General features: G+C 42.0%; 1 pseudogene; it reads left to right on the forward strand.

The window, feature by feature from the left end:
* LOC136464011 (mannose/glucose-specific lectin-like) overlaps positions 1-25,776 on the forward strand; it is a 42,708-nt pseudogene that overhangs the window by 15,839 nt on the left and 1,093 nt on the right.

Raw genomic sequence — 25,776 nt, forward strand, 5'->3', positions numbered from 1 at the left:
TTTATTCGAATATAATAATGCTCGAGATGAGAATTAGATGTAATTATATGCGTGCGTATATTTATATTAGCAGCGTAGAATACGTACATAAAAACATATTATATATTAAACAAATATGTGTAACTGAACTGAAAACAAATTAAAAAAAAGAAAAAGAAAAGGAACCTTTAGTCTCGGTTGGGGTTACCAACCGGGACTAAAGGGTGCGGCCACGTTTGCTCGGCTGGAGGGCCTTTAGTCCCGGTTGGTAACACCAACCGGGACTAAAGGTCCCTTTTTAGTCCTGGCTCGATGACCCGGGACTAAAGGTGGCACCTTTAGTCCCGGGATCGTTGTCCCGGCGCGGTAACCGGGACTAAAGGCCGTTACCGCCCGGGACAACAAGTCCATTCTATAGTAGTGTTATTATATGTATAATAATAATGTAATATATGGAACTCCATATCACGCCTACAATCTTGTACCTGCAATACTACATCCCTATTCCCTCCTCCCTGGTCTTGTTCAGTTCTATTGCGGCAGCGGCGACGTGAGCTCGCGACGACGACATGGTCCCTCAATTGTTCCTCTCCCTCTCCTCTTGCTAGCTCTTAAGTATCGATCAGACTCAGATGATCGCATCACTACTACTCGAGCTGACGACGCAAATCAACCAAACATAATCTCTGCTCATTTTCCTCTGTGTCCTACCGGCAGAGCTCGGTGGTGAAGCTTGGGACGTGGGGCGGCGACGGCAGCAGCACCTACGACCTCATCGTGGCGCCGCAGCGGCTGCAGAGCATCACCATCCGCTGGGGCAAGGTCATCGACTAGATCTCTTCTCCTACCGTGACCAGAGCGGGAAGCTGCACACCACCGGCCCTTGGCGGCAACGGCAAAGGAGAGGGCACGGAGACGGTGAGTTCCGATCCTTAGCTTATTGCATCAATTCAATTCAGTTGTTGTTTCAACAGTCTTTTGTATCCATCACCTGTAGAGAAACGATCTTTGATCCACTTCGAAATTTGGCTGTAATCCCGATATTTTTCGCGCCCGGGACTAGAGAAACCTTTAGTCTCGGTTGGTAGCTCCAACCGGGACTAAAGGTCCCTGCCCAATGGCTACTGCACTAGGCTTTTGTTGGAGGGGACCTTTAGTCCCGGTTGAAGGTACCAACCGGGACTAAAGGTTCACTTTTACTCCCAATTTGTACCTCCAACCGGAAGTAAAAGTCTACTCCCGGCTGGAGGCTCCGTCCGGGACTAGAAAGAGACATTTAGTCTCGGTTTCTGTATACAACCGGGACTAAAGGTCCCCTCCTATATACCCCTTGTTCCTCCCCGAGCCCGAGCCACTTCGAGCTTAGTGTTCTTGCTTCGTCGCCAGCCTCTCTTCTTCCTCATCACCGGTGATCACAAGATTTCTTCCATTCCTCCATCGATTCTTCGGTTCTAAAGGTTACCAACTTTATACTCTCATGTTTCATCAGTAGCTTATTTCATTTTATGGACTAGATATATGTGGTTTTTTTATGTTAGATTTTTTTATTTGTAAGCCATTTAAGCTCAAAATCATTTTAAAGTTTGCATATTTGGATGAAGGAAGGTTAAAGTAGTTATTCAAACCTAGTATTGAGCTTTCATTTCTAGCATGCATAGCACACTTCATGCTTTAGAGATATAGAGAATTTTAGAGTTTTTTTAATTTTATTTGTTTATAAAATGAGAAATTTATATTATATTAAAAATGAATATAGAGAGTAGATGTCAACTGCTTCTGGGTCCTTGGCCTCTCATCGGGTTACAAAGCGACTGAGGCCGGATCTCCCTCTCATTGCATGCGACAAGTGTGAGGAGAAGATTGTGATGGAGTACCGGGTGAGGAAGGAGTGTCCCAACAAGGACCGTATCTTCTACAAGTGTCCGGATCACAATGTGAGTTATTTTGTCATATTTGATGATTATGGTTAATTTATACTTATTTTCATGATGATTGTGATTAAAGTTCTAATTTTTTGTTTTAATTTCAGTGGGATGGCAATGGATGTTCAGGCTAGTACTAGGAGGAAGAGTATGTTGAACACGTGCAAAACTCTCTTGCACAGGCGGTTACGGTGGCCGATGAGATAGCGATCCTACAGAAGAAGCCCATAGATGTTGAACAAATGCATGATCTGTCTATTTTAGTTGGGATTGGTCGCGAAATCCTTATGCTGCTGAAGTGCATTTTAGCTTTAGTTTTTTTAGTGATAGTTGGGATTGTCTACATTGTAGCAAGACTTTCATAAATTAATACCTTGTGTGGTGGCATGCATGTCGTATAATTAACTAATTATGTTCTAGGTTTTAATATGGTATGTATGTCATGTAATGCAGATGAGACGTCATTGGATGTACAATGCTGATCGCCGCTCCCAAGAGTTCATTGAGGGCATGCATTCTTTCTTACGTGTGGCCGAGGCAAATAAACGCGATGGTTTCATGTGCTGCCCATGTGCCATATGTAAGAATTTGAAGGAATATGCTAGCTGAAGGAGTCTTCATTCACACTTGTTGAAGTCGGGTTTCATGCCAAACTATATTTGTTGGACGAAGCACGTAGAAACCGGGGTTGTAATGGAAGAAGATGAAGAAGAACAATGGGACTATGATTATATTATTGCTGAATATGGGGCCTTCAATGATACTGCAATGCGGAAAGCTGAAGAAGAGGTAGGGACAGAAGATGAGCCCACTGATGATCTTGGTCAGGCCATTCGTGATGCACAAAGAGAATACGAAAGTGAAAAGGAGAAGATCAAGTTCGAGCGCATGCTAGAGGATCACAAGAAATTGCTATACCCAACTTGTGATGCGGAGCAGAAAAAGTGGGGTACCACACTGGAATTGCTGTAATGTAAGGCAAAGAATGGTGTATCTGACAAGGGATTTGGGGAGTTACTGAAAATCCAAAAGAAGATGCTTCCGAAGGATAACAAATTACCCGCCACTACGTATGAAGCAAAACATGTAGTCTACCCTTTGGGATTAGAAATCTAGAAGATACATGCATGTCTTAATGACTGCATCCTCTACCGTAACGAGGAGTACGAGAAGTTAGATGCATGCCCGGTATATCATGCATCGCGATATAAGATCAAGCGAGATGACCCTGGTGATGTTGAGGGCAAACGTCCCACGAAGAAAATCCCTGCCAAGATTATGTGGTATGCTCCTATAATACCACGCTTGAAACGTCTGCTCAGAAACAAAGACCATGCAAAATTGTTGCGATGGCACAAAGAAGACCGTAAGGTAGACAATATGTTGAGACACCCTGCTGATGGGTCCCAGTAGAGAGCAATCGATAGAGAATTCCTGGAGTTTGCAAATGACGCAAGAAACTTAAGGTTTGCTTTAAGTACGGATGGTATGAATCCTTTCGGGGAGTAGAGCAGTAGTCATAGCACTTGGCCTATTACTCTATGTATCTACAACCTTCCTCCCTAGTTATGCATGAAGCGTAAGTTTATTATGATGCTAGTGCTCATCCAAGACCCAAGGCAACCTAGCAACGACATCAATGTGTACCTGAGGCCACTAGTTGAAGAACTTCTACTTTTGTGGAATAGACCAGGTGTACGTGTGTGGGATGAACACAAACAGGAGCACTTTGACCTGTGAGCATTGTTGTTTGTAACAATCAATGATTGGCCTGCTCTAAGTAATCTTTCAGGACAATCAAATAAGGGATATAATGCGTGCACGCACTATTTCGATGACATTAAAGGTATATTCTTGAAAAAATGTTGAAAGGTCAAGTACCTTGGCCATCGTCGATTTCTTCCTGCAAATCACCCCCCTAAGAAAGAAAGGTAAGCATTTTAAAGGTAAGGCAGACCACCAGACCAAGCCAGGCAACCAAACTGGTGAGGATGTACTCAATATGGTCAAGGATGTGAAAGTACTATTTGGAAAGGCACATGGCAGCAAACCTATTCTGAATGACGCCGACGGTCACGCACCCAAGTGGAAGAAGAAGTCTATATTTTGGGAGCTACCCTATTGGCAAGTCCTAGAGGGCCGTAGCACGATCGATATGATGCACCTGACGAAGAATCTTTGTGTGAACCTGCTAGGCTTCATGGGTTTGTATGGGAAGCCTAAGGACACACTTAAAGCACGACAGGACCTGCGGTGTTTGAAAGAACGAGACAACCTACATCCAGAGAAGACAGATGATGGACGCCATTACTTAAGTCCTGCTAGCTACACTCTTAGCAAAGAAGAGAAGAAAAGCATGTTTGAATGCCTAGCAAGCATCAAGGTACCATCTGGATTCTTCTCGAATATAAAGAGTATAATAAATGTGCCAGAGAAGAAATTTCTAAACTTAAAGTCCCATGACTGCCACGTGCTCATGACACAATTGCTTCCTGTTGCATTAAGAGGATTTCTACCTTCAAATGTATGTCTAGCCACCATGAAGCTATGTGCATTCCTAAATGCAATTTCTCAAAAGGCAATCGATCCAATGGATCTAGCTAAACTACAAAATGATGTGGTTCAATGTCTTATCAGCTTTGAGTTGGTGTTCCCTTCTTCCTTCTTTAATATCATGACACACCTCTTAGTTCACCTAGTCAAGGAGATTAGCATTCTCGGTCCTGTGTTCCTGCACAACATGTTCCCCTTTGAGAGGTTCATGGGAGTCCTAAAGAAATATGTTCACAACCATGCTCGACTAGAACAAAGCATCGCCAAGGGCTATGGAACAGAGTAGGTCATTGAGTTTTGTGTTAACTTTATTCCCGACCTTGACCCGATTGGTGCACCTGAATTGTGACACGAGGGGAGACTAAGTGGAAAGGGGACACTAGGGAAGAAACCATATATTGATATGCAGGACAATTATTTTAATAAAGCACACTACACAGTTCTACAAAACTCCTCTTTGGTGGATCCGTATATCGAGACACATAAAGAGTTGCTCCGATCCGAGTTTCAAGGGAAGTTTGAAGCTTGGATTACGCGTTAGCACGTGGAAACTTTTAGCGACTGGTTGCGAAAAGAATGTCAGGGTGATGAGAGTATTGATGAGCAACTTTATTTGTTGGCTAGGCAGCCATCGTGGCATATCCTCACATACAAAGGGTATGAGATAAATGGGAATATATTTTACACAGTAGCCCAAGATAAAAGGAGCACCAACCAAAACAGTGGTGTCCGCATAGATGCCACCGACCCTAATGGAAATAAGCAAACATATTATGGCCGCATAGAGGAGATATAGGAACTAAACTATGCACCTACTTTTAAGGTACCTTTGTTCAAGTGCCAATGGGTAAAGGCGACTGGAGGTGGGGTAGCAGTCGACAACCAGTATGGAATGACAACCGTGGACCTCAACAATATTGGGTACAAAGATGAACCGTTCATCCTTGCCAAGGATGTGAATCAGGTGTTCTATGTCAAGGACATGGCTATAAAACTGAAGAGAGGGAAAAACAACAACGACCCAATCAATGAGCCAAAGCGCCACATAGTTCTTTTAGGGAGAAGAAACATCATCGGAATTGAAGACAAGTTAGACATATCAGAAGATTATGAAAAGGATGACCAAATTCCACCCTTCACAGTGAACAAAGACTCAAGCATCCAGCTAAATGATGACACTCCATGGTTATGGCACGATCATAACCAAGGGATATATGTTAAGAAGAAGTTCACTACTGTGCCCGCTTGATATATATAGTGATGTATTAGACCTATTATGTAATAATTGTGACTTCAGACTTTTTTGTCGTGTTTTCATATTTTCTACGGTTTAAATGAATTTTATGCTAGACGGTGGATTTCCCGTAGAGAATGTGTGATGAAAAACCAAATGATGAACGTTAAGAAGATGTGAAAACTAATTTCCTATCGAAAAACAATAGTTTTAATGATTTTAATTAAATAGTATATTTTTGCATGGTGTAAATTGTAATTATTATTTACACTATGTCAAATATTTATACAGTAAAACAAAAGAGTTTGGTTTACAAATTTTTGTTGCGTATAATAATGCAAAACCAAGTCCAAGATTTTTTTATAAATTTTTTGGATAATATTTTATTTATTAGGCAATTAATAACTCTCTGCATATTTATATAAAAGAAATATATAAAAAAGGAAAAAACTTATGGTAATTGGAGAAAGCCAACTGCAGCTCCCCCTTTACTCCCGAGTGGATCAACCATCCGGGACTAAAGGTTGAGCTTTAGTCCCGAGTGTATCCACTAGCCGGGACAGATCCCCCTTTACTCCTAGGTGGATCAACCACCCGGGACTAAAGGTAGAGCTACAGTTTCTGCGGCCCGCCCAAATGCCCTTTACTCCCAGGTCGTGGGTACACCCGGGACTAAAGCTCAGACCTTTAGTCCCGGTTCTAATAATAGCCCAAGACTAAAAAGTCTTTAGTCCCAGTTGGTAGCTCCAACCGGGACTAAAGGTATCCCTTTATAAACCACGCCCTAGTTCTCTTCCTCTCTGTCTCTGTCATGCCGTCGCCTCATCTTCTCCACCAAATCGATCCAGCAGTGCCGCCGCTCCTAGGTGACCACCCTAGCCTCGCCTCGTCAGCGCGCCTCTTCTCCGGCCGGCCAGCGTGCCTCGCTCATCCTCGCTGGAGCGCGCGTCGTCCTCGTCCCCGGCCCCCACCTCGCTCATGCTCACCGGAGCACACCAAGCCTTCCCCCACGCTGCCTCACCAAAGCTCGCCCGAGCCTTCCCCGCGCACGCTGCCTCACCGAAGGGCGGCCGAGCCTTCCCCACGCTGCCTCATCGGAGCTCGCCCGAGCCTTCCCCACATGCGCTGCCTCACTGGAGTGCGACCGAGCCTTGTATGTGCTTCCTTCATTCAGACGTGCTGCATACCGAACCAAGGAATGATTTTATGTTGTAATTAGTTTCTCTTGTATGTGCCTGTCAGTAGCATTGTATGTTTGAGTTTCTATAACACTTGAAAACACGACGTGCGAGACGGCAGAGAACTCGTGCTGCTGACTCCACGCGGCTGCGGTGCCCAGTGGTGTGGCTCGTTTCCATCGGGAGCGCCAGGAAGGCGTTAGTCGTCGTTTAGCTTTGTTGGTCATGGTTTTGCGGTTGCATTGCTGTCTTGTGCACTTCGTTCATAGAATCGGAGCCCGAACAGCCGACCTGATAGTTTTCGTTGTGTTGCTGCGGTCTGGGGTGTAATGCAACGCAATGACAATTGACAATGCATTGCTAGGTCAAAATATGGTCGTTTCTATGGACTCCACGACTAAACATTTTATTTTAACTTTTTATGAAATGAAAAACTTAGAAAATAGTTATAAAATTATAGAAAATCCGTACTAGTTGAAGTTGCGGACCATGTTCAGCTCGGCGAGCATGTTCTCTGCCGAGTGGTAACAGACGTCAAGGAGGAGCTTTGATTCTACGAGGGAGAGCGGCAACGGTCGTGGAAGACCGTGTTTCCTTCCTCGTAGAATCGGAGCTCTTACTTGGCCAAGTACGGTGTCGTCCAGTGAAGAAATGCTCGCCGAGATGATCACGTAAGCAAGGTTAACTAGTACGGATGGTTATTTAGTGAAACATGTTTTTGAGCTATAATTTGATGGATATTTGATAACTTTAGACCTACAAATGTCATCTACAAATGTTACTATCCTCGGCAACCTAAACGCCCGCGAGCTCGTCGATATCGAGCAGGTCATTTAGAATTATTTTTTCCATGAAATGAAATACTTAGAAATCATGCCTTTTATTTTTTAGAATTAATTTTTCCATGAAATGAAAAACTTAGAAAATAGTTAGAAAATTGTAGAAAATTCGTATTAGTTGAATTTGTGGACCGTGTTCATCTCGGTGAGCATGTTCTCTGTCGAGCGGTAACAGATGTCAAGGAGGAGCTTTGATTCTACGAGGGAGAGCGGCAACAGTCGTGGAAGACCGTGTTCCCTTCCTCGTAGAATCAGAGCTCTTCCTTGGCTAAGTACGGTGCCGTCCGGTGGAGAAATGCTCGCCGAGATGATCACGTAAGCAAGGTCAACAAGTACGGATGGTTATTTATTGAAACATGTTTTTGAGCTATAATTTGATGGATATTTGATAACTTTAGACCTACAAATGTCATCTACAAATGTTACTATCCTCGGCAACCTAAACACCCGCGAGCTCGCCGATATCGAGCAGGTCACTTAGAATTATTTTTTCCATAAAATGAAATACTTAGAAATCATGCCTTTTATTTTTTAGAATTAATTTTTTCATGAAATGAAAAACTTAGAAAATAGTTAGAAAATTGTAGAAAATCCGTATTAGTTGAATTTGTGGACCGTGTTCATCTCGACAAGCATGCTCTCTACCGAGCGGTAACGGACGTCATGGAGGAGCTTTAATTCTATGAGGGAGAGCGGCAACGGTCGTGGAAGACTGTGTTCCCTTCCTCGTGGAATCAGAGCTCTTCTTGGCCAAGTACGGTGCCATCCGGTGGAGAAATGCTGGCCGAGATGATCACGTAAGCAAGGTCAACTAGTACGGATGGTTATTTATTGAAACATGTTTTTTATAGATATATCTAGCGGAGTAAAAGCTAGATGACTGCCCCGAGAGACAACATGGATGAAGAAATGATGAATATTATCAACATCGGCACTCAATTTGTTGATGGTGACCAGCAGGATGTAGATGACGGGAGTCAATACCTGGCTCTTGAAGATAACCAAGAAAATATTGTGCAAGAAAATACTAGTGAGGTATATATATTTATATATATATATATATTTGAATATTGTATATATATATTTGAATATTTATCATCTATTATGTGTACATATGATATTTATTTATTCTTTTTTTATACGTGGCCCTCTGGATCGATGACCACAACGGCGAAAAGCAAAAATATTCGAGGACCGAAAAAGCCATTAGAGGGGCGCTACATAATATCGGAATTCAATATCGAGACAGGCGAACCACTTGGTCCACATGCAAAGGAATTCGTGCAACACTGTGGGTACCTTGTAAGGGATATACTTCCGATCAGTGTATGTGAATGGAAGCAAAAGATCAACGAGCCTCATGTTAGTTTTGTCTATGATCTTAATAAGAATTTAATTTGGGATGATATCCTTCAACATTTCACATTGCAAGCGGATGATTATGATGATATCAACGATGATGAATTGAAGGAGCTAGTTCGAAAGTGGACTATGAAGAAGATGACCACACAATTCTAGACTTGGAAGAAATCCCTATACACAAAATACGTCAAGAAGAACCTAACGCCCAATTTCAATACTAGGGGCCTGCTCGCGAAGTTGAGGCCCTACTGGAATGATTTTGTACAGTACAAGACATCAGAAGAGGGTGAGGAACGGGTGAGAAGGAACCAAGAGAATGTCCGACAAAAGGTATACCACCATGGCATGGGATCTGGTGGCTACGCGACTGCCATTCCCAAGTGGGAAAAAATGGAAGCGGATATTCTTGCCAAGGGTATCACACCAGAATCACTCAATTGGCCCAAACGCGTGAAGAATTAGTTTTTTGCTCATGGGGGAAGACTGGACCTAGAGACCAGGAAGCTGGGTCATGGCCCAAAACTCAAAAGAGCAACACAAAGATTATCTTATGCTCTACAAGATAAAGCTATTGGTGCGTTCAGGCCCAATAGAGAGAAGGATGAACTGACGTATGCCATCGGGACTGCTGAACACAGTGGCCAAACAAGAGGTTTAGGATAGAATATTTCTTGGGAGCATGGTTTCCCTAACGACAGAGATACCTATAGAAGCTAGCAGAGAAGGAAGGATGAGGAAGCAGCGCGGATCAGCAGGTTGGAGGAATATGTTCGTGAGTCACGGGAGGCGTTGCTTCAAGCACAAGAGCGCGAAAAAAACATGCAAGCTAGAATGCTGGACAAAATCATAAAGCAAGTGCAAATAGCAATGAGTGCCCAAAGGCAGGCATTAGATCCAAGAATCAACATTAATATTAGCCCCCTGATCAGTTGAAAAGCAACCGCGCTTCCACAAAGTTGCCAAATCAAGATGACGCAATGCTATGTTTTCCTGTGGATGACATCACTGCACTGTTTACATCATGTGAGCTACATATTCCAAAAGAGAATGCCACAATTATGGTGGCTCTCGGTGTTTTTTCTCCTCCAGATCCTACCAAGACCCCAAGAATCCAAGGGGCAATAATACCACCTAAATATGTTAGTGTCTCAGTGGATAGAGTTAATAAAGGTTTTAGTGATCTGGCTCTTGACATTCCAGGAGGTGATGGGGAGAACACTCTAGGAGAAGCAGAGAAGACATTCATACTATGGCGCAAGCGCTACATCATTATTCCCGGGGTCTCTAGTCCACCGCCGCTTCCTCAATTGCCAGACAATAGGTGCGGACAAAAGTGAATAAAAAATTTTTACTAATTTTCTATTGACATGCATGATTAAAAATAATAATTTTTTATACCTAATTATTCTTTTTTGTACTCACACAGTAGGGTCTCCGCCAACCTAAGTCTAATTATCCAATCTCCAGACCATCATAGTGCTCTGAGAAATCAGGTGGCAATGCCGCCACCGCCGCCACCTCCAAGGAGGTCTCCAACGCCTCCAAGGAGGTCTCCAACAGCTTCCCCGCCTCCCTTGATGACTAAGAAGAAGCCAGCTCCTAAGAGGTCCATCCCACAAACGAAGCCGTTGGCCCACCAGCCGGTAAAGAAGAAAGCATCATCTAATCCAGTTATTCCTCAAAAACTATCTTACGAGAAAAGTGAAAAGAAATTAAATGCTGTAGTACAAAAAGATGTGGACAGTTTCTTCGAAAAAATGAAAAAGCAACGAGAAGCGAGGGAGAACCCGGAGACACTGTACTTCTACCTACCTCCAGATCTTGTAACAAAGAAGGTGGACCAGAAAAAGCGAGAATCTCAAAAGACCTTGCCAAAATCGGACTACGACCGCTCTCTCACCAAGTCATTTGAGGTGGCGCAGAAAAAGACTAGACCAGGGAAAGGTGTTGCACAACTCAGACAACAATCGCAACAATCAGTCCCCCTTCTTGTCGTTCATAATGAATATGGTTCAAACTTAGACTTAGACGTCGATTTTGAGGAGCTGTCTCGGTTTTACAAGGAAACTGGTTTGGACTTTGCTCAAGTGCTCGCTGAAGGACCATCTGCTTCGAAAGTGGATCCTTGAAAGAAATTTGAACATGGAAAGAGTCTATACAACCCTGAGGCCTTAGGTAAACTGGGTACGCAAATGTACCTGCTAAACAAGTAGTACATGACGGCATGTGAACGGGGAGAGGCCTTTGTTCCTGTCAGAGTTAGAAACCAACTTACTTCCATGGCGATTATGTTATATATGTCGAGTTTGTAGAATTACACCAACTATGCCACCTGGACTCTCTCGACAAAAATCTCATTAGCTGCTATTGTCTGTAAGTGTGATTATTTTCTACTATTAAAGTGTGTATATATATATAAAGCTACATGTATATATATAAATTATATATATCCTCACACTATATTTTTATATATGCAGATATGAGATGACAGAACTCAGAAAGAGAAAGGATAATGATGTTGGTTTCATTGATCCAAATGTCGTATTCAAACACCCTAACCCCCGCCTCAATGGAAAGCTAAACTCGAGAAAAATCTTATGAGGTTCTTAGTGAACCAACAAAACAAGAACATACTCTTCCCCTACAACTTCAAGTGAGTGTTAAATAATTAATGTCGATTATATGGACATTTGTTCAATTATTTGCTTACTAGCTAAGCTATCTCCCATATATATATATGTTGACTCTAGTTAATGTCGATCATATTTGTGTATAAAAACATATGCATCAATTATTGGATATTGATGGTCATCGATATGGCCAATAGTCGGTTGAGCATCTTAGACTCGTTAAGAAAAGAGCAAACAGAGTACCAAGACATGATATATATTATCCAAGGGTAATTTGATCTCTCTAGTAACTATATATACCCCGATCTCTTAACTACAACAATTATTAAAGGCCAAATTAATTTTTTATTTTATTGGACACAGTGTTTGGAAAAGTTTCATTGAGGAATACCATATAAAATATTGCAAAGCGCCACTGGATGTAATCGCACACAAAGTAAGTACTAGCTACATTTATATATATATATATATATATATATATATATATATATATATATATATATAGGGAGAGGCTATTCAGTAGCCAGCTACAGAATAAGTTATTCTGTAGCCACCTCTATTTACCATAATTTTATATACTAATTTACCATAATGTCAATATATATTTACTATAGTTGGGTTACTATAACACACGGGGATATTTACCATAACGTTATAGTAAACCACTTAGTAAGGAGTTATTATAATCTCATAAATTAATATAGTAATTATCGTAACTCAAAGTGGCTACAGAATAAGTTATTTTGTAGCCAGCTACAGAGTAGTAGTTCTATATATATATATATATATATATATATATATATATATATATATATATATATATAATTCAATTAACACCATGCATGCTTTCAATTCACCGGATCTTTTTTCTCGTAAAAGTGGGTTCTGAGGCAAGAACAGGGGAACAACTACTGCGGATACTATGTTTGCGAGTTCATCATGGTGTACGCAAAAAGAACTCCTGAAGAGATCCTTAAAGTACGTTATATAAATATATTCATATATTCACAATTTCTTTTGTTGCTTATATATATAAGTAATCACGTGACCAACACATATATATATTAATACTTTTTCTTTAACTTTTATTGAAGACTCTATGGCTGAAGGAAAAAGTCATACGATGTGACCAACTGAAAGCAATTCAAGAGACCATAGCAGGATTTCTTAATGACCAGGTCCTCAACCCGCCGGCGAGTTCTACAATGACGTCAACGAAACATGGAAGCCAAACCAGATGGAATGAATTTATTGTCCCAATGATATGATATAATATACAATGCAAGCTTTATTATATGTACATAAAATAACGTACAATATATGTATATGCATGTAATATATACGTTAGTTTCATACTTTAGTTTGTACAAAATGTTCGAACATTATAAACGTGTAGAATACGTATATTACTAGCAGCGTAGAATGCATATTCGAAAACCTATTCGAAAACCAAAATGAATCATCAATTGAAAATAGAAACAAAAAAAAAGAAACCTTTAGTCCCGGTTGGTAATACCAACTGGGACTCACTGGTAGAGAACCGAGCTTTACTCCCGGTGGGGAACCCCCTCTAGTCCTGGTTCCCCACCCGGGAGCAAGCATCCGGGACTAAAGGGGGGGTCCTTTAGTCCCGGGTCAGGAACCGGGACTAAAGGAGGACCTTTAGTCCCGGTGGGTAACACCAACCGGGACTAAAGGTGCCTCCTGACATGCCACGATGGCCGGCACCTTTAGTCCCGGTTGGTAATACGAACCGGGACTAAAGGTTTTTTTCTTTTTTCTTTTCTTTTCATTTTTTTGTTTTCTTTTCAAAATAGGTTTTCGAAGTCGTATTGTACGCTGCTAATTATACATTTATACGCGCATATAGTATGTTTCGGTTCAAGCACAATGAACGTATTAAATCACACAATTCAAGCATAGAAATATATATATATATATATATATATATATATATATATATATATATATATATATATATATATATATATATATATATATATATATATATATATATATATATATATATGCATGCATCATATATATATTTACATGCATGCATGCATATGTGTATTTTACATTATATTATTTCATGTGCATATATTACAAAAGATTGCATTATAGTTGTTGTGACATAACAAGTTTCTTCTCATCCTCTAGCTTGGCTTCAATGGCAGTGTTGGGTCGAAGTAGAACTCGCCCTTGGAATCGATGACCTGCTCATTAAAAAATCCGGCTATAGACTCTTGAATTGCTTTGATTTGGTCTTGCCGTATGACCTTTTCCTCCAACCATCGAGTCTACAGGTTTGAATTAAAGGAAAATAAATTAATATATGTACATATATATATATAAAGACATAGTAACACAATCAATAATAATAATTAAATGAATATATAGTGTATTTTTAACGTACTTTGAGTCTCTCTGTAGGAGTTCTTTGGAAGAGCACCTTGATAAACTTGCAAACATAGTAACCACAGTAGTTGTTCCCCTGTTCCTGCCTCAGACACCACTTTACGAGAAAAAGATTTGTCATCCAATCTGGTGATCCGGTGAAAGCTATATGTTTAATTAATAAAGATGATGCGATTCAGGGGACTTACTTTCAATGGGATTACATTCAGTGGCGCTTTGCATTTTTCCATGTGTTGCTTCTCAATAAAGGTTTTCCAAACACTGCCCAATAAAAAATTTGCCACGTCATCAGATATAGTTAATCATCATGTTTGTGTGTATATATAGTTGCTAGAGATCCCGAAATTACCTCTGGATAATATCTATCATATCTTGGTAGTCTTGTTGTGGTTTTCTCATCGAGTCATAGATTATCAAGTGACTTTTCACCAGATCGATGTCCATCAATATCCAGTGATTGCTGCATGTGTTTATAGGATATAACGCATAACACTCATTAATTAACTAGAATCAACATATGAGCCATTAAGGCTATGATCGACATGATTAACACTCACTTGAAGTTATAGGGAAAGAGTATATCCTTCTTGTGGCGTTGGTTCACTAAGAAGTTCATGAGGTTACTCTCTGACTCAGACTTCCAATTAGTCATTGGAGTAATTGGGTCTTTGAATACTATATGGGGATCAACAAAACCAATTTCATTGCAGCCTTCCTTTCTGAGCTCTGTCATTGTAAATCTGCATATATATAGTACTTGTTAGGATAATTTATATGCATATACACACATATGATGAGTTTAATAATAGATCGAAAGAATTATTACTTACAGGCAATAGCAGCTAATGATAACTTTGTCCAGAGAGGTCAGGTGGCATAGTTGATGAAATTCTGCAAAGTCAACATACATAACATCATCGCCATGGAACCAATATTCGTCTCTAATTCTGACACCAACGCAGAAGTCTCCACTGGTAGACGCCTGCATGTACCACTTGTTTAGCAGGTACATTTGCGTCCCCAGATCAGATAAGGCTTGAGGGTTGTATAGACTCTGGCCTAGTACAAATTTTTTCTTCCAAATATCAACCTCCGCCGCACTCTCAATGTTTCCATCACCAAACATCTGGTAAAGGTCGAGACCAGTCTCATCAAGAAATTCACCAAGGTGATCCAAATCGACATCCGGAGGTATGTTTGCCTGATGCATTAATCCTAAATTCGAACCATATTCATTACCAACAACTAGCGGGGGGATTGATTGGTGCGCTTGTTGTCCGAGTTGGGCAACTCCTTTCCCTGCCCGCTTCTTTTTCTGTGCCGCCTCAATTGACTTGGTGAGAGTGCGGTCATAGTCTGATAATGTTGATTTGGATGACTTACGAGATTCCCGCTGTTGATGCTGGTAAGAAGTCACCTTTTTTCTTAAAATATCCGGAGCTACGAAGAAGTACGGTTTCTCTGGGTTTCTCCTTGCTTCTTGATTCATTTTAAGTTTGTCATAGAATCTAGACATGTCTTTTTTATATGCATCAGTTCCTTCTTCCTTCTCTTCAGATATTATTTTGGGAATAGCCCTTGGTTTCACGGTGGCTTTCTTTGCAGGCGGGGACTGGTTCTTCGTTTGAGGGGCTGGCCTCTTGCTAGGCTTCTTGGTAGGCGGGGGCGGGGGAGGCGTTGGAGACCTCCTTGGAGGTGTTGGCAGCGGTGTTGGAGACCTCCTTGGAGGTGTTGGCAGCGGCGTTGGAGACCTCCTTGGAGGTGGCGGCTGCGGCGTTGGAGACCTCCTTGGAGAGGGTGTGGATGCAGCCTCGTCTTCCAACACAATGTCATCGTACAGAGCACTATGATGATCTGGCGATTGAACAATTGGATTTAGGTTGGGGGAGGATCTGCTACAAAAAAAGGAATGACATATTATTATGAGCAGATTGTTAATTATTTAAGCCAATACAAATTAATGATGTAGTGTTTTCATCCGCACGTACCTATGGTGAGGTAGTTCAGAAGGAGGTGGAGCCGACATCCCTGGAATGATGATGTAGCGCTTGCGCCATAGAATGAATGTCTTCTCCGCTTCTCCTAGAGTCTTCTCGCCATCACCTCTAGGAATGTCAAGAGGCAAATCACTAAAACCTTTTTCAGCTTTATCTACCTAGATGGTGGCATATCCTTCTTGGATTATATTCCCATGAATCCTTGGTGTCTTGGTTCGGTCGATAGGATTAACAAGACCGATAGCCACCTTGATTGTGGAATTCTCCTTCAGAATGTGTAGCTCACACGTTGTACAAGGTTCAGTGACGTCATCCACAGGGAAGCGCAGTCCTGTGTCCCCTTGATTTGGTATCTCCGTGGAAGCGCAGCTGCTTTTCAACTGAACAGATTGGCTAATGTTGATTCCTGGCTCTGATGCCTGCTTGCTTGCACTCACTGCTATTTGCACTTGCCTTTTGATTTCCTCCTGCATTCTCGCTTCAAGGTTTTTTTCCCGCTCCTGTGCTTCACGCACCGCTTCCTCCAACCTCTGGAGCCGGTGTGCCTCTTCTTCCTTCTTTCTCTGGCGACTTCTGTAGGAAGGTCTGTCCTGAGGGAATCCATGCTCCCACGAGACACTTCCTTTGCCTCTAGTTCGGCCACCATGTTCAATAGTCCTGATGGCGTATGTCAGCTCATCCTTCTCTATGTTGGGCCTGAACGCACCACTAGCAGTAGCTCTCTGAGCATAAAATAATCTTTCTGCTGCTTCTTGCAGTCTTGCGCCATAAACGCACTTCCCTGTCTCCTGGTCTAGTGTTCCCCCATGAGCGAAAAACCAATTCTTTGCACGTTCTCCCCACTCGAGTGATTCTGGTCTGATACCCTTGGCAAGAAGGTCTGCTTCCATTTTGTTCCACTTCTTAATGGCAGTCGGGTAGCCACCTGATCCCAAGGTATGGTGGTATGTCTTCTGTTGGGCATTACGTTGGTTCTTTATCACCCGACTCACACCCTCTTCTGAAGTCTTGTACTGTACAAACTCATCCCAATAGGGCCTCTGCTTTGAGATCGGGCCTGGGACAGTAAAATCTGGTGCTATGTTCTTCTTGACATACGTCGTGTATAGGTGTTTCTTCCAAGTCTGAAACTGGGTGGCCATCTTCTTCATTGCCCAATCCCTAACTCGCTCCTTCAATTCATCACCATCTATTATATCATCATAATCATCTGTTTGGAGCGTGAAATGTACCAAGACATCATTCTAAATTAACGCCTTGTCACGATTGGAGACAAAACTGATATGAGGAGCATTGGTCTTCTTCTTCCATTCACGGGTACTAATCGGGAGCCGGTCCCGTACAAGGTAACCACAGTGGTGCACAAATTTCATTTTATTCGCCCCCCCGGTTCTCCTGTATCCACATTGAACTCCGAGATGATGAAGCGACCCTCCAATGGCTTTTTGGGACCTCGAACATTTTTACTCTTCGTTGTAGTTGTTGATGTCGATCCAGAGGGCTACAAAACATAAACATTATTTTTAATGTCATGAGCACACATAAGACATATGATAATATATATATAGCTAATAATAAAAAATATATACTTGGCCAATATGTTATTGCTCATTTTGTTCAAGAGCTAAGTACTGACTACCGTCATCTACATCCTCTTGCACGTTATTTTTAGCACCATCATCGCCGGCAACTTGAGTGCCAGTGTTGATCAAATTCATCATCAACTCCTCCTCATCCATATTTCTCGGGTCGGCCATCTAGCTTCAAAAAACAAAACCAATATATAGTACGTCAAATCTTTGCTTATTACATGCGTAAAATCTACAAACAATATGCATTATTAAATCTTGCCCCTCGATCACGAACGCAATTCGCCACACTAGGACGAACTACGTCGGTACTAGGGCGAATTAGGGCACGAGAAAGGGCGGTGTGACAAGAGTGGCGGTGCTCCACTCCGCCGTATATATGTCTGTACACATGGGTGAACGAGGGCGGCGGTGCTCCGCCGTATACATAGAAACGCATGGACGAAATGCATATGAATACAAATGACGTATATATACGTGTCGGCGCGGTGGCCGGTGTGCTGACGACGATGACGTGAGGCGGGCCGGCGTGCTGACGACGACGACGACGTGAGGCGGGCCGGGGCGGTGTCGGTGCGTGATGTTGTGATCCTATGTACCATGTGATCAACCATGTAGTCATTCATCATATGAGAAAATTCTATGTTAATAATATAAGTATAAGTCATTATGAAATGTAAGTATATGTGTCTTATTGCTCATATAACCATTACTATTTCCGAAATGATAAGAATTTATTTTCTTCTTCTACAGGCGATCTCTGATGCTATGATATAAAGTTTGAAGATAGTCTTCCCGGAAAAAAATATGTAATGCTCATATTACTTTAGCAACATTAATATATTATATCTGTATATTCAAAGTTCACAAATGAAGAAACATGTGATATTTTTGATAAACTAAAAAACGCTTAGTTTATAAACTGGGTATCAAAATTGAGTTCCTATTTGACCATTATATATCCTACAACAAATCCTTCAAAAAAAAGACCCTACATGAATATATTTGGATAAAATTTCGTTAACAAACATTGATCTATGAAGATAGAAAAAATTCTTCTATTGAAACTGCATCTTGAAATAATGGCATATCATATAGTGATGAATATATGGCGGTTGATGGGCTGGATCATTAGCGGATGGTTCGTAGCGTTGTTTCCAAATAATATATAGCGTGTTTATTATACAAGCCATGGATTTACATCGATCTAATTAATTTCTAAAGTAATTTCATTGGTGATCCTTAATTATACTTGTCATTTAGAGTTCCAAATATTCAAAACTTGCCTTAAGATATGTTTTTATTTAAAATCATTTAGAGTTCCAAATATTCATTTTTAGTTTCTAGATTTTGTGATTCAAAATTTGGAATTTTCAATCGACCTCGACCGTTGACACATGGCTTACACCAAAGTTGTAGTTTTCGACGTGATCTATAACTCGGCAGTGGAGGGCTCGGACGAATGTACAAAGAGATCGACGAATATATCACCTCGAAGCTCGGCAGTGTACGTACTGGAGGGCCTCGGGCCGGCGCGGTGGGGCAACGCGCGGTGGAGGGCCTCGGGCGCGGAGGAGGGCGCGGTGGAGGGCCACGGGCAAGCGCGGAGGAGGGGCACGGGCGCGCGCGGTGGAGGCCGCACGAGGAAGAAGACGGCGGCGCCGGTGTCACGGAAGGCGAACGGACGCGGCGCGAGGAAGAAGAGGGCGGCGGTGTTCGACGAGGAAGAAGACGAGCAGATCGATCTGCCAGGCGCTGGAGGTTATATAGCAGAGGAGAATTACTCCCGGTGCCAGCCACCAACCGGGAGTAAAAACCCTTTACTCCCGGTGCGTATTACCAACCGGGAGTAAAGGTGCCTTTACTCCCGGTGCGTGTTACCAACCGGGAGTAAAGGTATACCTTTACTCCCGGTTGGTAACACGCACCGGGAGTAAAGGCTTTTTTTTGGCGGGCCACGAAACTGCAGCCCACCTTTACTCCCGGGTGGGCTTCCCACCCGGGAGTAAAGGTGGCCTGCAGTTTCGTTTCTCGCCTGTTTTAAGCAATAGTCTTGTTAAATACAATAGAAATGCAATAGTTTTTATTAAATACATAGTAAATTAAATAAAAGGCATAAAATTATTTTGTTAAAAATATGAATTTTATTTTTGTTTATTGCACATAGGAAAAATCGATAACCTAACTTTTTTTATTTTTTGTTAGAATTATAAAACATAATGTAACTAATATTTATTATTTCGTTAATGCAAAAATGTAGTGTTTAATTAAAATTATTAAAATTATTGGTTTTGGACAGGAAATTTGTTTTCACATCATTTTAACGTTAATATTTTAATTTTTCATCACTCAGTATCCTAATTTACCTTTTTGAGAGAGAAATCCCACCAAATCAAACATTGATTTAATTTGAAACATTACATAATAAACATCTGAATTCACAATTATTACATAATATCTCAAACACACACTATATTAAATCACTATATCATCAAGTGGGCACAGCAGTGAACTTCTTCTTTACGTATGTCCCTTGGTTATGATCGCTTCGTAACCATGGAGTGTCCTCATCATTTACCAAGATGCTAGGGTCTTTGTTCACTTTGAAGGGCGGAATTCGGTCATCCTTTTCATATTCTTCTGACATGTCCGACTTGTCCTCAATTCCCACGATGACTCTTTTCCCTGAAAGAACTATGTGGCGCTTTGGCTCTTTGGTTGAGTCATTATCGTTTTCCCCTCTTTTTGGTTTGGTAGACATATCATTGACATAGAACACCTGATTCACATCCTTGGCAAGGACGAATGGTTCGTCTTTGTACCCAATATTACTAAGGTCTACTGTTGTCATTCCATACTCGTTGTCTACTGTTACTCCGCCTCCGGTCACCTTGACCCATTGGCACTTGAACAATGGGATCTTCAAAGTAGGTGCATATTCTAGTTCCCATATTTCATCTATGCGTCCATAATATGTCTGCTTATTCCCATTCGGGTCTGTGGCATCTATGCGGACACCACTGTTTTGGTTGGTACTCCTTTTATCTTGGGCTACTGTGTAGAATATGTTCCCATTTATCTCGTACCCTTTGTATGTGACGATATGCCATGATGGTTGCATAGCCAATAAATACAGTTGCTCATGGATGCTCTCATCACCTTGACATTTTTTTCGCAACCAACCGCCGAAAGTTTCCATGTGCTTATGCGTAATCCAAGCTTCAGTCTTCCCTGGAAACTCAGATCGTAAGAGATCCTTGTGTGTCTCAATATACGGATCTACCAAAGAGGAGTTCTGTAGAACTGTGTAGTGCGCTTTATTGAAATAATCATCATCCGTACCAATATATGTTTTCCTCCCTAGTGTCCCCTTTCCGCTTAGTCTCCCCTCATGTCTCGATTCAGGAACACCAATCGAGTCAAGGTCGGGAATAAAGTCAACACAGAACTCAATGACCTCTTCTGTTCCATAGCCCTTGGCGATGCTTCCTTCTGGGCGAGCACGGTTATGAACATATTTCTTTAGGACTCCCATGAATCTCTCTAAGGGGAACATGTTGTGTAGGAACACAGGACCGAGAGTGAAAATCTCCTTGACTAGGTGAACTAGGAGGTGTGTCATAATATCAAAGAAGGAAGGAGGGAACACTAACTCAAAGCTGACGAGACATTGAACCACATCATTCTGTAGTTTAGCTAGATCAGTTGGATCAATTGCCTTCTGAGAAATTGCATTGAGGAATGCACATAGCTTTACGGTGGCTAGACGTACATTTGGAGGTAGAATTCCTCTTAATGCAACTGGAAGTAATTGCGTCATGAGAACGTGACAGTCATGGGACTTTAAGTTACAGAATTTCTTCTCTATCACATTTATAATACCCTTTATATTCGAGGAGAATCCAGATGGTACCTTGATGTTGTTTAAGCATTCAAACATGATTTCCTTCTCCTCTTTGCTTAGAGTGTAGCTAGCAAGACGTAAGTAATGGCGTCCATCATCTGTCTTCTCTGGATGCAGGTTGTCTCTTTCTCTCAAACAACGCAGGTCCTGTCGTGCTTCAAATGTGTCCTTAGGCTTTCCATACACACCCATAAAGCCTAGCAGGTTCACACAAAGATTCTTCGTCAGGTGCATCACGTCGATCGAGCTACGGACCTCTAGGACTTGCCAATAGGGTAGGTCCCAAAATATGGACTTTTTCTTCCACATGGGTGCGTGACCGTTAGCGTCTTTCGGAATAGGTTGGCTTCCATGTCCTTTTCCAAAGATGACTTTCACATCATTGACCATATCGAGTACATCCTCACCGGTTCGGTTGCGAGGCTTGGTCAGGTGGTCTGCTTTCCCTTTAAAATGCTTACCTTTCTTTCTTACGGGGTGATTTGCAGGAAGAAATCGACGATGGCCAAGGTACACGACCTTTCGACATTTTTTCAAGAATACACCTCTAATATCACCGAAGCAGTGTGTGCATGCATTATATCCCTTGTTTGACTGTCCTGAAAGATTACTTAGAGCAGGCCAATCATTGATTGTTATGAACAACAATGCTCGCAGATCAAAGTGTTCCTGTTTGTACTCATCCCACACACGTACACCTTCTTTATTCCACAAAATGAGAAGTTCATCAATAAGTGGTCTCAGGTACACATCGATGTCATTGCCAGGTTGCTTCGGGCCTTGGATGAGCACAGGCATCATAATGAACTTCCGCTTCATGCATAACCAAGGAGGAATGTTGTAGATACTTAGAGTAACAGGCCAAGTGCTATGACTACTGTTCTGCTCTCCAAAAGGATTGATACCATCTGTACTTAAAGCAAACCTTAAGTTTCTTGCGTCATTTGCAAACTCCGGGAATTCTCTATCGATTGCTCTCCACTGGGACCCATCAGCAGGGTGTCTCAACATATTGTCTACCTTACGGTCTTCTTTGTGCCATCGTAACAATTTTGCATGTTCTTTGTTTCTGAACAGACGTTTCAAGCGTGGTATTATAGGAGCATACCACATAACCTTGACAGGGATTTTCTTACGTGGACGTTCGCCCTCAACATCACCAGGGTCATCTCGCCTGATCTTATACTGCGACGCATGGCATACCGGGCATGCATCCAATTTCTCGTACTCTTTGCCACGGTATAGGATGCAGTCATTAGGACATGCATGTATCTTCTCTATTTCTAGCCCCATAGGACAGACAACTTGTTTTGCTTCGTAGGTAGTGGCGGGCAATTCATTGTACTTCGGAAGCATCTTCTTTTGGATTTTTAGTAACTCTCCAAATCCCTTGTCAGATACACCATTCTTTGCCTTCCATTGCAGCAATTCTAGTGTGGTTCCCAACTTTTTCTGCCCTGCATCACAAGTTGGGTACAACAATTTCTTGTGATCTTCTAGCATCCGCTCGAACTTGATCTTCTCCTTTTCACTTTCACATTCTCTTTGTGCATCACGAATGACCTGACAAAGATCATCAGCCGGCTCATCTTCTGCGGCTACCTCTTCTTCAGCTTCTCCCATTGCAGTATCATTGAAGCACGCACCATCAGGAATAATATCATTGTCGTCCCATTGTTCTTCTTCATCTTCTTCCATTACAACACCGGTTTCTCCGTGCTTTGTCCAACAAATATAGTTTGGCATGAAACCCGACTTGAACAAGTGTGAATGAAGAGTCCTTGAGCAAGGATATTCCACCGTATTCTTATATATGGCACATGGGCAGCACATGAAACCGTCGCGTTTGTTTGTCTCGGCCGCACGTAATAAAGAATGCACGCCGTCAATGAACTCTTGTGAGTGGCGATCAGCATTATACATCCAATGACGGCTCATCTGCATTACATGACATAAATATCATATTAAAACCTAGATCATAATTAATTATTTATACAACATGCGTGCCACCACAAAAGATACAAATTTATGAAAGCATCGCTACAATGTAGACAATCCCAACTACCACTAAAAGAACTAAAGCTAAAATACATTTCAGGAGCACAAGGATTTCGCGACCAATCTCAACTAAAACAGACAGATCCCCCGATTGTGCAACATCTTTGGGCTTCTTCGGCTGGATCACTGCCTCATTAGCCGCCGTATCTGCCTGTTGTGCAAGATATTTTTGCACGAGTTCAACATACTCTTCCTCCCAGTAGAAGCCTGAACATCGTCCACTGCCATCCCACTGAAATTAAAACAAAAAACTAGAACTTTAATCACAACCATCATGAAAATAGGTATAAACTAACCATAATCATTAAATACGATAAAATAACTCATATTGCGATCCGGACACTTGTAGAAGATACGATCCTTGTTGGGACCCTCCTTCTTCACTCGGTACTCCATCACAATCTTCATCTCATCACGACACTTGCCGCATGGAATGAGAGGAAGGCCCGGCCTAAGTCGCTTTGGAAACCCATGAGAGGCCGAGGACCCGGAAGCAGTTGCCATCTACTCTCTATACTCATTTTTTAATACACTATAAATTTCTTCTTTTATAAACAAATAAAATTAACAAACTATAAAATTATCTAGATCTCTAAACAATGATATTTTTAATGGTCATTGTGTTCTCGTCTTTTACTGCGGCAGGTAAGCAATTCATATGATATTTCCGCAAATTAACAGAAGAATGGGAATGTACACACATAACAGACTACTACGACGATATCGGGACGTGTGAATAAATAACCATCCGTACTAGTTGACCTTGCTTACGTGATCATCTCGGCGAGCATTTCTCCACCGGACAGCACCGTACTTGGTCAAGGAAGAGCTCCGATTCTATGAGGAAGGGAACACGGTCTCCCACGACCGTTGTCGCTCTCCCTCGTAGAATCAAAGCTCCTCCTTGATGTCCGTTACTGCTCGACAGAGAACATGCTTGCCGAGCTGAACACGGTCCGCAAGTTCAACTAGTACGGATTTTCTATAATTTTCTAACTATTTTCTAAGTTTTTATTTATATATACTACGTTTAGGTATGGTGATTGACAGACTACTACGACGATATCGGGACATGTGAATAAATAACCATCCGTACTAGTTGACCTTGCTTACGTGATCAGCTCGGCGAGGATTTCTCCACCGGACGGCACCGTACTTGGTCAAGGAAGAGCTCCGATTCTACGAGGAAGGGAACACGGTCTTCCACGACCGTTATCGCTCTCCCTCGTAGAATCAAAGCTCCTCCTTGACGTCCGTTACCGCTCGGCAGAGAACATCCTCGCCGACCTGAACACGGTCCGCAAGTTCAACTAGTAAGGATTTGCTATAATTTTCTAACTATTTTCTAACTTTATATTTATATATACTTTAACCTTCTTTCATGTAAATATGCAAGCTTAAAGTGATTTTGAGCTCAAATTGCTTACAAATGAAAAAAAACCACAATAAAGAACCATAAATATATATAGTGAATAAAATGGCATAAGAAAATGGTAAAAAATGAGAGTATGAGATTGGTAACCTTTACAACTGAAGAATCGACGGAGGAATCGAAGAATGGATGGAGGAACAATGGAGGGAGGGAGGAAGCAAGAACACTACTGCAGTGAGCTTCAAAATGTGCTGAGCTCGGGCTCGGGGAGGAAGGAGGAGACGGCCGATTTATAAAGGGAGAACATTTAGTCCCGGTTGATAGATCCAACCGGGACTAAAGGTAACTTTCCAACCCCGGGCGCAGCCACGGCCCAGGAGTAGACCTTTACTCCCGGTTGGAGCCACCAACCGGGAGTAAAAGTATACCTTTAGTCCCGGTTGGTGGCTCCAACCGGGACTAAAGGTCCCTGCCACCTCTGTCTGGCGCAGTAGCCGTTGGGCAGGGGCCTTTAGTACCGGTTGGAGCCACCAACCGGGAGTAAAGGTATTTCTAGTCCCGGGGGCAAAAAATTCCGGGACTAGAGCCCATTTTGGTCGAGGATCAAAGGTCTGTTCTCTACTAGTGACTAAAGGGCCACCCCACGTGGCCAGGCCGGGAGGCCTCTTTAGTCCCGGTTGATCTTACCAACCACCTTTAGTCCCGGGTGAGTAACCGGGACTAAAGGAAGGGCTCTTTAGT

This window comes from Miscanthus floridulus, chromosome 1 (assembly GCF_019320115.1).
Source record: "Miscanthus floridulus cultivar M001 chromosome 1, ASM1932011v1, whole genome shotgun sequence".
NCBI classification, from domain to species: Eukaryota; Viridiplantae; Streptophyta; class Magnoliopsida; order Poales; family Poaceae; genus Miscanthus; species Miscanthus floridulus.